Source organism: Ambystoma mexicanum, chromosome 5p, assembly GCF_040938575.1.
Source record: "Ambystoma mexicanum isolate Mex_15411 chromosome 5p, UKY_AmexF1_1, whole genome shotgun sequence".
NCBI classification, from domain to species: Eukaryota; Metazoa; Chordata; class Amphibia; order Caudata; family Ambystomatidae; genus Ambystoma; species Ambystoma mexicanum.
The window spans coordinates 276,994,178-277,007,472 of record NC_090930.1 but is presented as its reverse complement, the minus strand read 5'-3'; positions in this window follow the sequence as shown (position 1 = coordinate 277,007,472).

The window sequence follows — 13,295 nt, the reverse complement described above, 5'->3', positions numbered from 1 at the left end:
CCGAGTGGACCGTTGACGTGACATATGCGCTATCAGAATATATAGTAACTCTTTTGTTAACGCTTTCCTTCAACGCCAAGATCAGTGCAACCAATTCCGCTGCTTGAGCCGAATAATGCTGTGGTAACTGCACACATTTCACCGGAACATACATCAAATCTTCTGTTTTTTTTACAACTGCTGCCCCAGTTCTCCTTACCCCATCACTTTGGTCTATTGTTGATGACCCATCAATGTACAAAATCTCCCCACCATTAAGTGCATCCTCTTCAACTTTTCTAGTGCATGAGTACGTTTCGATAGTCTGTGTACAATCGTGAGCATAATCACCTTCCTCAATAACTTCTGCTATAAATCTGGCTGGGTTAACTGTACTGCATCTGACAATTGACAGTTCGGGTCTAGACAAGATGATCTCATAACCTGACGCCCTTTGTGTGGTTAGTGTGGACTTAGGCTTATTCAATATTGCAAATAGCGCATGCTCCACAAATAGTGTGGTTGGGCACCCCATTGTAATCGATGATGATTTCTCTACAGCAAATGCAGCTGCGGCGAGACTCTGTTCGCAAGGGAAATGTCCTAGCATGACAGGGTCCAAGTGACCGCTGTAGAACGCTATTGGCTTGTGTCCCATGCTGGTTTTCTGAGTCAATACTGCTTTCATTACTGCTGAGTCGCAATGCGAAAAGATAAAGAACTGTCATTCATAATCTGGGGTGGCTAGTACCGGAGCAGTGGATATGGCGTGCTTCAACTCGTCAAATGCCTCCTTCATTTCCCTTGTCCATCCCAATGTTTTGTCCCCTTTGTGTGCTTCTCTCAATGCCTCAAGTAGGGGTCCTATGTATGAGCTGTAGTCAAAAACCCATGCTCTACAGTAGTTGCATAATCCCAGGAACTGCTGCAGCTCCCTCACCGTTTGTGGTAGTGGCGTGTTGGATATAGCTTGTGCTCTTTGTGGTGCAATCTTTCTTCCGTGTTGAGATATTAGTTGACCAATATATAGTATCTGTTCCTGACAGTACTGTAACCTTTCTTTGTCTACCTTGTAACCCTTTTCAGCCAACACTGTCAGCACTTTCAATGAGTCCTCCCTGCACCTTTTCTCGCTTGTGCTGCAAATTATTATATCGTCAACATATTGCAGCACCGTACTTTCCAATCCAATGTTTCCCAAATCCATCTGTATTACTCTGTTGAAAATTGAGGGTGACTCGCAGTACCCTTGTGGTAACCTGGTGTGTTTCCATTTTGCTTGTCAAGTCTTGTGAATCTGGGTGCAGGGGTATTGAGAAAAAGGCATTTTTGAGGTCAATCACGGTAAACCGTGAGGCCTCTGCATGCATTCCACATAATATTGTGGCTGGGTTTGCTGCTATGGGGTATTCTGCTTCTATGATGTTATTCAAGGGTCTGAGGTCCTGGATAAAACGCCAAGACCCTCCTTTAGCTTTGCGCACTGGGTACACGGCCGTGTTACATGGTGATTCTGATGGTACCAATATGCCATTATTTATTAGGGCCGTTATGGTTTCGTATATGCCCTCATCTGCCTCTTTTGATAGTGGGTATTGTTTCACTCTAGGTAGTATTGCACCCTTCTTCAGCTTTATTCTTACTCCCCCAATACTCTGTATGCAGCCCACGTCATAGGGACTGATGGTCCACAGTGATGTTGGAACTTTTGCCATATCTTCCTCGTAGAATGGAACTGGGGTAGATGCGGGTGCTTCAAGTGCCATGGCCATTTTCTGTGCCACTTGCTTATATGTCACTCTTAGCCATATATCTACACTCATCATAAATACCATCTCACCTTCTTCCCTGTCTTCTGAAAAGAGCTCTTCATCGGACACCTGGCTGAGCCTGCATCCCTCAGCCAGGGCTATCACTGCCCTCCATGCTCTCCCTTCCCGGTCTTGGGCATGTACTGCGATATAATCTGCAGTTGCTATAATACTCTCGATGCTCACCGAAATCACCTTCCCTTCTGGTTCATTGGCTGGTGTCTCAGGTCTGAACAAATATGCTGCTGGCCTCCTCCAGATCTTTCCTTCTATTCCTGGCATCCAGGCGAATGCCATGTCTGCTCGGTACTGGAACAGTTCGCCATCCACTGGCTCAGCCCGAGCTACTGTCTGGCCACAGTACGCTTGCGGTATTTGTCGTGCAGTAAGCATGTTTATTCCTGGAGTGGAGCAAATTATGCCATCCTCCGTGAAGGAGATTGTCATATTTAGCCTGCTCATTATGTCCCTCCCGAGTATGTTCACTGGCGACTCCCTTGAATACAGGAGCGGGACAGACATGTCATAATCTCCAATAGATAAGGAGATGTTATCAGTAAAGGGAACCAACCCCCTAGTCTCAGAGAATCCTTGGGTGTTCATGGCCTCACCTGACATTTTAAATCTACCCTCCCCTATGCAAGACCGGGTTGCCCCAGTGTCAACAAGGAATGATAATTTTTTGTCACCTATCGTTACCTCAATGCGTGGTTCCTCCGCACTATTAGGTGTTATCGACAGGATGGGACACACCAAGGACGTCTGTGGGCTGTCCTATTGTGGGTATAATGACTGACCACTTCCTGTGTAAGGGTTGTGTCCCAGGATAGTCACCCTTCCCAATTGTGTTTGTTGTAGCTGTGTATCGGTGGAGGTTACCTTATGGTCCTGTATTTGAGTGGGCTGCTGCACTGGCTGCACTTGGGGTTGTTGTGTTGTTGCTACCTGTTGTTGCGGTAGTGAATATGTCTGCAGCTGTTGTTGCGTTGCTAATTGTTGCTGTGTGCTGCTCTGTGGTAGCCCCTGTGGTTGTTGGTAACGCTGCTGCTCCCTCATGGGCCCTTGTTGTCCTTGTTCCCCCCGTGCTGGTGGGGAGGGTCTCATTCTACACGTACGTGACATGTGTCCTAACATCCCACAAACCCAACATACAGGTGGTTCTCTGCATTATCTTGGTACACTGGTTGCCCAGTGGGGTAGAAGCTCCGGAATCCTCCCCCTTGCTGTTGTACAGGTTGGCCATATCCCCTCCCCCTCATCATTCCTCCCCTTCCCCTGATGTTATTATAATATCCATTTCCTGGTACCATGTACCCTCCTCCCATGTTAGCCGTGTATGGTGGGGGTGGTGGCAGCTGTTGTGTTGTAAGTCGTGGTGATTTTGGTAGTGGTGGTATTTGTAGTTGTGAGGGATCCTGTGCGGCCACTCCTTGCGTGGGGTTTGGGGTAATTGTTGTTGGTGTTGTTATTAGTGCTCCTTCCATGGTGTATTTAGTCAGTTTTTTCTGCACTAATTTAGCCTCTTCCGCTTTTCTATCTTCTTCCTTTTGTTTCACCTTTTCTTGCCACATCCTACAATGGTGTACTATTGTCAATTGTATTTCCGGCCAAGCCTTGGCTTCCATCCCCACTACTTTCTTCAATTGTTTTTGTACTGCCTCCGGGAGCCCTTGTATTAGTATGTGGTAAAATATTGCCAGTGTCTTGGCCCATTGCTCTCTAGTTTCTATACGCCACTTCTCCTGAATCTCCTGGATATAATCAACAGGATCTTCGTTCTCACGCATCTTGCGTGACGTAATTGCTCCTATATCTGAGGTGTCTGGGTAGTGTACCCTCAGAGCTTGCCATAATGCATGCCTGCAATTCGCAAATGGTGCCCCGTCATGTGATGTGTTCGTTATTGTGACCCCGGGGAAACCCGCTCTCTTCCAGATGTCATCTGCCGCATCCCCTAATATTGATATTAGTAGGCCCTTCACGTCTCCTACTGCTAGTTTCTGTCCTGCAGTGTGCTTTTCCATCTCGTATATCCATTTTCCCGCTCCTCCACTTAGTGATGGGAGCCTACACTTTATATTTTCCTTATCGGCATGCTTCCAAAGGACGTATTGTGGTCTAACCCCCCCTCTCCAATAGCGGCATTAGATTGTGCCCCATCTGTCCCCCCAGTTGCCGCGGTGTGGAGTTCGCATACCCCTCCTCTTCTTCTGTGTCGTCTAGATCATCTGTCATGTCCATATTACCGCCGCTCGTTGTAGCTTCCCCTTCATCTCTTCCCCTTCTCTTGTTATTTTCTTTTTTTAATGTGTGTGTGTGTGTCCGTTCTTCCTGCCTACGTCCGGGGAGATCTCTAAGCCTGCCGGCGTAGGGGGTGTGTTCTGGAGCGGGTGTGGGCGGACATGTTGGACGGGATGATGCGGGTGTAGCTGCACGTGTTTGCCTTCCCACCACTTCTCGTTCTTTCTCCTCACTTCCCCCCAGTTCTTCCTTCCTTCTGCATGCCCATGGTGATTCCCGGTTGGTGCGGGTGATGTACAATTTGTCTAGGCTTTCCCTATCGCCGCTTCTTCCTTCTCCCCCCATTCCTCCTTCTTCTTCGCTGCAAAATTCATCCAGGAGCGACAACCCCCAATCTGTCTTTTTCCCCCTAATCGTCACTGTTTTTAAGTCTATTAAATCCGTTCCTTCCGCTTCTTCTTTACCAATTGATCCCCTTTGCGCTGATGTTGTGGCTACTTCTGCATCCCGACGTACATATGTCCTTACACCACTCTCCTCTTTCCTCTCTCTTCTTTCCCCTTCTCTCTTCTCCACTATTTCACCACCTATTTCCTCTCTTTTCTTTTTCAATTCCTCCATCACCTCACTACTGACCTTCTCTAATATCCTTTCTTCCTCTCTCCTCCTTTCCCATCTCTCTCTCTCCCTTACTAATATGCTTTCTATTACTTTACCTTCCTCGTATTTGTTGGTGGTTTCTGATAGTATTTTCTTCTTCCATATTTCCATTTCCTTTTCTTTCTCTCCTTCCTCTCTTTTCCTGTCACGCTGTGCTGCTCGAGATACCCTTTCTGCTATCGCCTTCATCCTTTCAGCTTCCCGCTTCCGTTCTTCAGTTCGTTCCCTCATTTTTTCTAACTCATCCTTACTTTCCTTCCTTTCCCTCCTTCTCTCTCGTTCCTTGTTCTCAAGCTGTTTGATCAGGGCGTTTTGCTCATTCCTTAACTCTGCCAATCGTTCCTCCAACATCTCCTCCTCTGCTCGTAACAGCTCCCCTTCTTTCCTTTTATCTTCCTCCCTTCTTATTTCACTGCTACCCTCATTGTCCTGGTTCAGTTTCCGTACTACCTCCTTTTCTTCTCCCGTTAGTGTCCCTCGCAATTTTAACAGCACCTGCGCGGCTACCCACTCGTCGTGTCGTATAGTTGGGATTGGTTCTTCACTATTCTTCCCTTCCTTTGCGTGCATCTTTGTATAAGTTGAGCCTACCGTACTTGTCACCCCCCCCCTGTGTAGCTACCTGTAGCTGTATATGGTGGTGGGCTGTATGCGGGGTTCGAATATCCCTCAGCCGCCGTTAGTTGTTGCCTTACCGTTTCTCGTAGTTCCGTCACGGGATATAACCCCCCTTCTTCTTTCTTCACTACTTTCGCTAAGGGCATGTCATCGGTCCTTTCCTTTTTTATTTCTATTTCATTTGTGATGCTAAGATTTTCCTCCCCCCCTCGGTCTCTTCCCGCGCACTGTGCGCTGTCAACCTCCTTTTCCCCATTTCCCTCTTCCTCCTTAATCTTCTTCCCCTCCTTTGTTTCCTCCACAGTGAACATCCCGGTTGGTCCTGGTCGGGACCCCTGGAACATCCTCCATAAATTAAACACCTCCACGTGATGCGCCAACTTCTTCCCCTTGTATGTGTTATGTATATGTGTCAGTAGTGAGTGTTGGACGTACGGGTCGAAACTGCCGTTAGGCGGCCAGGGTGTCGTCATTTTGTTGTCTGTTCCTTGTGTCCATTCTATGCTGTATTTGATCAGTTTTTCCCTATGGGGTGATAGTGTTTTACACATATGCTGCAGTGGGGTAGTGAGGGTATTCCCCCACCTTCCCGATCCTAACCCGTATGACATGGTTACACTGTGTTGTTAGCTCCCCCCTTCAGTATAGTTGTCGTTACCTGGCCCCGTAGTTTGGGGACTTGCGACCGTCCACTAAAAGAAAACCAGTTAAATATGACAATTGCAGATATGTTACCTGGCCCCGTAGTTTGGGGACTTGCGACCGTCCGCTAAAAGGAAAACAGTCAAATATAACAATTGCAAATATGCTGTCTTTTCCTGTATTTGTTTTTCTTCCTTAATACCGTTACGGCCCCCTGCGGCCACGGCGCACAAAGCCCCCTGCGGCTGCGTGCCCTGTGTGACGTGCTTATACAGCCGTCCCACTTTTTCTCCTCCCCTCCTCCTCCTACCTCACTCGGCGTTCTCCGTGCACGGTCATTTCCCCCTCTCCACCTGTCCCGTATTTGGGGTGGCCGATAACCTCCGTGCACACCCCCTGTCCTCTATTCTCTTCCCCACCACCCTTCAACAATGCAACCAGTTAGCTACCACCTACAGGAAAACGTCATCTATCTATCGAGTTTCACTGCTCGATCAATAGGCATCCTTATCTACTCATTGATCAATAACCGCCAATTCGTAGGAAGCCACACACACACACCACCCTTACAGGTAGCCACGACCTAGGCCAATCAGTGTCTACGAGCAACCGCACGTAATGTTTTTTTGCTCCACCCACCCTTTTCCGAGACATGGTAGCGGACGGCTCTCGTGCCTGTCCTGCTACCATTCACTTCACCGTTAACACTAATTGATCAAATCTTCGCTGCACACCTTAGTAACACCTCCCACCGCCCTTATTGCACTCCTCCCCCCTCCCTCACAATCTCACATTGCTTGTTGGGTGTGACATACTCACCAAGTTCTCTTGATGCGGGGCCGCTCGACTGCTTGCACCCCTCCAAGCGGCTCGCCGCCTCCCCTCGTCTGGACCACGTCTGGACACTCGCCAACCGCGGGCGGGATACTTTTCAACCGGCTCCCGAGGGCCAATATCCAGATTGGCTGTCCGGTCTTCTCGCAGTTCCGCGATGGTCCTGTAGTCCTCAAAAAGGGGGCAGCGGCAGAGGGGGCCCGCGCCGCTGGGCCTCCTCGCAACGAGAGGCCTTGGAAAAAATAAAAAGGTAGATCGTAAACAGATCTCAGCAGTGCCTCCAACTTGGCGGGGTGATTATCCCGGGGTCGGCTGAGCCATCCGCGGACCTCTGGGCTGGGAGGCCCCAACTCCTCCCGTGTTCCTCAAAAATGAGTATGAGACACACACAAGAAGCAAGGCGGTTCTGCTGTTTATTAAAACAACGGCTGGGATGGGTCTAGGATTGTACGCGTCCGTCCAGACTCTCAAAATTCGTGGGGCTCGCAGGCCCTTTTTGCCTCAGTGTGAGGCGCTACTTGCGTCACCTGGGAAAGTTAGCAAAAAACCTATTGCCACTCCGGATTGGTTCCTCGAGTGGTTGGGTTAGTATAGCATACATATAGAGAGCAATATTAGTGGTTGAGGATGAGTCAGGTGGTATACTTGGGTTGTCCCTTCTATTAGATAGTTGAAAATTGTTACACGAAGACCCCTGATGATTGGCTAATGTTAGTGGCGTCAGTGATGAGTGCCCCCATGTTCTGATTGGTCCACCCGCGAGCCCCCCAGTCTGGGACCATCGTTGTTTCCAGCTCGCGGTGTACCTGTCACTAGCAACAATGTGTAACTATGTGTTCGTGCAGACAATGTGCGGATTTGCTCATAGGCTTGAGAGCAGGCCTTTCCCATTGCTGTAGGTGTCCATCTGGTCATTTCATTGTTGCAACCTGTGTCCCAGACGTGGGACCCAGGGGACTTCTCCCTCGTGGGTCTGGCACCTTGTCAGGTTGGCTTGGTCACGTTTGGAGAGACCGTGGCTGGGCAGAATTCTGCACATTTAAAGTTGTATTTTGCTTCTGTGTGCTTGGCTTTGCTTACAGGTGTGACCTTGGCGCCGGCTGGTAGCATACGAGTTGCAACATCGCCCCCTTGGCTGTGAGCTCTCGCTGGGCTCGTTCTGCGTGATGGCGGTTCTTGCTTGCGGCCTACTTGGGCCTGGTTCATGGGTGGGGATGTGTAATGCACAGCACCTGTGTTGCGGTGTGATATGGCTTCATAGGCAGTATTACGTCTTCGTTATATTCTCATCACGATGCGAGGGGTGGGAGAAGCATCAGCAAGCGTATTCGCGAGTGCTTTATGCGTCTTGCGTTTCTGCATTACGGAAAAACCTATGTGAAAAATAATAAAGATGCGCATCAGTGGGTGTATCCGTCGCCTACGTCATAGCAGTGAATATATTCTTTGTGTGGGTTGGTGCGTGAGTGACCAGTGTGCATGGTGGCACTTGTGTTATTGGCAGTTGGCTAGGTAGTCATGACATCTCTAACGATGTGGGTGCTTGTTGTTGAGGTCTTAGTCGAGTTCATCCATGCCGCAGGTGTCGGCTTGAGTAGGGCAGGCTGGTGGGCATATCCTTATGTTCTTGAACCAGGGTATTTGGTCGTCTGGTAGATAGACTAATTCATCTTGTGGTGGGTGTCTGGGCCGCGATCCTCTAGGCCATGGTCGCGAGAAGATTGGGGGGAGCTTTTTCTCCCATTCTCCCACTTCAAGTCTATGCCCAATGGAACTCTGGAAACATGGAAAGGATGAAGATTGTGTAAAAGGCATTGTAGTTGTCTGAATATCTGTTGCCCCAATGTTATGTAGGAGTAGTGCCAGGCATATCCCATACCCATAATTCCTTGAAGGCCAAGCAAATGATATTTCAATGTGACCAACAGAAATGCTGGTGCTTGAACATAATTCATATTGAAACAAACATAAAACATGTGGATAAAGGTACAAGTCTGAGGCCCTTTTGCAGAGCGCAGGTAGGAAGATTCAAGGTTGTCCAGTAACAGACAAATGTGGCCTGGGGTGGAAGTTACAGTCAAAAGGTATAAGTGTGGCATAGTAGTCGTGGGTTTGGAGGGAAAGTTATTTGCTTAATGTGTGCAGGCATATTTTAGTTAGATATTCTGTTAATGGAGACATATTTTCATATTTGTTTTTAACCTCTTGAGGGTATATTCTGTTTTGTGGTTTTTATAGGTTGTTAAGGTCATGCTTGCACAGTGTTTTAATGTAAATAGGCTACACCTGAAAATTGAGACTAGTTGTGTAAGATAGTTTATTTAGAGAGAAGGCAAATTTCAGGTAGCTACTGTGGGTTGTGTCTTATTAATTCTCGAGAAGGTGGGATGTGTCTGTGTGCACTGCTAAAACTCTTCTGAGCGGCACCCAGAGGGAAGCTGGGCAAGCGCACATGTGCACAGCTTAGTGGGTACAGGACTCCTGGTGGTTTGAATGTGTCGAACGGTTCTTGAAAAGCATTTCAATGGTAAAAACACTAGGATCCCTCTCAGGGTGCTGCAAGTCTCAATCCAGGGACTCTGGGACAAGAATCCCTTTTATTATGCTCCCTACGATGGGGGAGGCTGGCATACAACTGCATGGATCCTTCAACACAGTGAAATTCTGGGAACCGCTGTGGCTGGCAGAGAGGCACGTCTTGCTTCAGCAGCAGGTCACTCCTCAGGTTGCTCAGGGGCCAGATAGATCCTTGTTCTCGTGCACCCAAACACGGGGAGGCTGGCACACAACTGCAGGGGTCCTTCAACACAGTGAGGTTCTGGGAACCGCTGTGGCAGGCAGAGAGACAGATCTTAATCCAGCACCAGGTTCACTGCCAACAGTCCTTAAGGATGGTTGTATGAGAGAGCTCACCTCTGCCTTGGAACACCTGCCTTCACCTCACAACTGGAGGACTCCGTAAAGGCCTGCTCCCCCAGCAGGTTCCAAACAAAATCTTTAAGGGCTGGAGTCCAAAAGATGATTCAAAGAAGTGGTGGGAGACCCCTTCTTTTAAAGGTAAAAGCCCACAGGGGGTTGCACTAAAACTAGCCTACCTTAGTGGTCCAATCCCTTCCGACATCACACCCAAAGCGTTTGCTCTTAAGGGAGTGAAGGGGAACAGGAAGGAGAGAGGAAGAGGCAAGTAGAAATAAGATGGTGGAATCCTTCCCCAACTTAACAGTACTCTCCGAGTCTACACTAACCCTGTCCCTTATCCTTCTCAGTAGGATCAAATGACTTTAGATATGCAGCACCCTGGTGTGCAGCTACTCCCCTTGAATGGGGTGTGCTCCTTTGATGCCTGGGCACAGGATAGCTGCCTGTTGTGTGGATGTCCCTGGTGGAGGGTATTACCTACCCTCATAAAGAGATCAAAGAAGAGGCATGGTCATTCAGGTCCTTGTCCTGTAACTTGGCAGGATCAGCCTTTCTGGCCAGAATACACAGCACCTTCCACAGAGCAGCTGCCTTACATGTGTGATATCAAATCGAATGTGGCTGCAATGACTATGAGCAGTGCCATGCAGCATGCCCTAACCCAGGCATGGCTTATTTTTAGACTTTACCCCCCACCCCCACTAGCATGGTCTTCTTATAATCATCATAGTTTTGGTACAGAGGTGCATATCTTAAATGTTGCCCCTGCGCTGCAGACTTGGCTGTCACTACAGCTGTCAAGAGGGCATCTGTGACCTCTGAACATGCTATGTGCCACTGGTAGAGCAGCAGCTGCCGATAGGGATACTGATGCAGCAGGGCACAGATATGCTATGCTTGGGCATGGAGCTCATGCAGGGGAAATCTGATCAGCAGAGTATCCTTTCATAGCCGGAAAAACCTGCATAATTTTATAAATTAATAAAAATGTAAAACAGCCACGGCTTCCGTACCCTGGCCAGATGGCAATTCATCGCAGGAACAATCAAGTTATTTTTGAAGTTAGACTTAACATGATTAATTAGGATAGTAAAAGTTACTTCAAAACGGTGCCCGCCAAAATGGCTTGAATTAGGTCCAAAGATTGCAAGCCCTAAGCTCGAGATGACCAGAACATGCGAACCATGCAGCAATGAGCACATCAACACATGCCCGGACTGCTCACAGAGGTTCGGTGCGTTTGATGAGACTGAATAAAATCCAGCTCATCACAAGACCTTACTTCAGTGCTTTAAGTGCCTGGGTAAAAATGGGTAGCTGAATATTCACAAGCAAGGGAGTTTGGATTGGCAGAGTGGGTCAAGCCTGTGCCCGGAAGATGAAACCAGAAATGAAGGCAAGGTCTAACCCCGTGCTCGGTGTCCCCTCACCTTGCGACCTTGGCTCTACTCATCCACTGTTCACGTGTACGGAGGACTTGGGTGAATTGGATGCCATCCTCTTTTTTGACAAACACCAACTACTATGAAGGCAGTTCAGCCTATAACCACCTATTGTTATCTGGTAGCACCCCAATTGAAATCTTCCTTCATGGTTGGACTCTAGTTTAAGTTTACTGTAACTTGGTCACGTTTGTTGATACTCTACACATATATTGGGAATCTGTTAGAAAATAATGGCCGTGGATGACTGGAGACCCTGTCACCTGCGAATGTGCCTCCTGTTACAGTTTGATTCAGGCAGCAGATGTCTATATTAACTATGCAACTGCATAGTCTCATTGTAATACAGCCTAGATGTAACATGGTTTACTGGATGGGGCATGATAGAACTTCCTCCACGAGTGTGTAGAATTAGGGTAAAGGAAGGGAGGAATGATAAAGGCCACTAGAGGTGTGTCTGAAATAAATAAGCAGAAGACAGCCTAAATTAATGTTGTGAGGAGGTTGCACTTGTTTTCCAAACTCTGGCATATCCTGACTAAGGAGTTTTATGCAGGAACAATGTCATGTAATGTAATCAGCACTGGATAGTTTATGAGGATATACCTGCTCTGGGACAGGATTCCAGTAACGTTTTAGTAACCAGTTACACAAGCGGATTCGAAGCAGAGGCATGTTACCAGGGTTTTCTGCATAGTTTCATCCATTTTTCATCTAAGATAGTACCTGCTGTATCAAATAACCTGTTGGGGCTCGTAGAAGATAGTAAGTGGTGCAGCCTTAATTCCCTGGCTAGACCCTCCACAAGCTGTGGGCTTGTTAGACTACTAGAATATTGTGCTAAACTTGTCAGCCTTCATTGTTTAAAATGTACTGCATTTTCTTAACTACCTATCCGCTTGTTTTTCCCTTGTGTAGTTTGTATACTTCTATTAGGAAACATAAAGCGAGGGCAAAACACAAATTGAATCTGTAAAATAGCCACCTGGAAGGTTAACAAGGTTAACAGTCCTATTAAACGCAAGAAAGCATTAAGGTATCTAAAAAAGAAGAAGAAAAGAAAAAAAGAAAACATTGACGTTACTTTGCTCCAGAAGACCCATCTAATAAGGTTTATGTCATAGGCCTTCCCTCCTCGAGTCTGTGGAAGAAATTGTGCTTAAGATGCCATTAACGTTCTGCTATGTTTCTCCAGAACATCTTTACCCGTCTAGTCTATTTCCATCATGGCAGCCGCTACACCCTATGCATTCGCTCTGCATGTTGCAAGCCTTGTTCTTGGATCTTTACATTAGTACATTCAAGGTTGTGCAAGTGCGCAGACAGGAAGTGCGAGGGAGAGGGTCAAGTCTGCCCAGTCCAGCAGGGGCTGGGTTAAGTACAGGGTGGAAGCCCCTCTCATGGAGTGTATTCCGAGTGTAATGGTGCCAAGCAGTGTGCAGAGGCCCGGAGGCAAGTGCAGGGCTGGCGGTGGAGCCTATGACCTGTGAGGCACTGGAGGTGCACCAGGCGAACAGTCAGCGTACTGAGCAGTGGGGGAAGGGAAAGGAGGAGGGAGGCAAGAGAGAGGAGACAGGAGGTTAGCAGGGGAGATGGAAAGAGGAAGAGAAGAGGAAGGTCTTTAGGAGTTTCCGGAATTTAAGGATGTCCGGCTCAAGATGGAGTGAGGCAGGGAGGCTGTTCCAGAGGGAGGCGCCTGCAGAGGATAAGGATATACCCCCAAATCTCTGTTTGGAAAAGCAACTCACCCGCAGAGAGTTGGAGGGGACCGAGCGGAGGGTATTTAGGAAGAGATAGTTGTAGATAGTACGGGCCTCAGCCCCAGAAAGCTTTGTGGACTATGCAGAGGGATTTGAACTTGATCCTTGCAGCCACAGGGAGCGGGTGGAGGGGCTTCAGCACCGGAGAGATGCAGTCTCTGGGCTTGAGGCCAAGGATAAGTCTTGCGGTTCTGATCTGGATAAAATGAAGAGGTCAGGGAGTAGAGGTAGGAAGATTGAGAAAAGACTGTTAGACTGTTGCAGTAGTCAAGTCTGGAGAGAACCAAGGCTCTGGAGATGGTGAACCTCTGGGGGAAGGTGAGAAAAGGTAGAATACCTCGCAGGAGGTGCAGCTGGTAGTGGGACATTTTGGAGATGTCCGAGAAGGA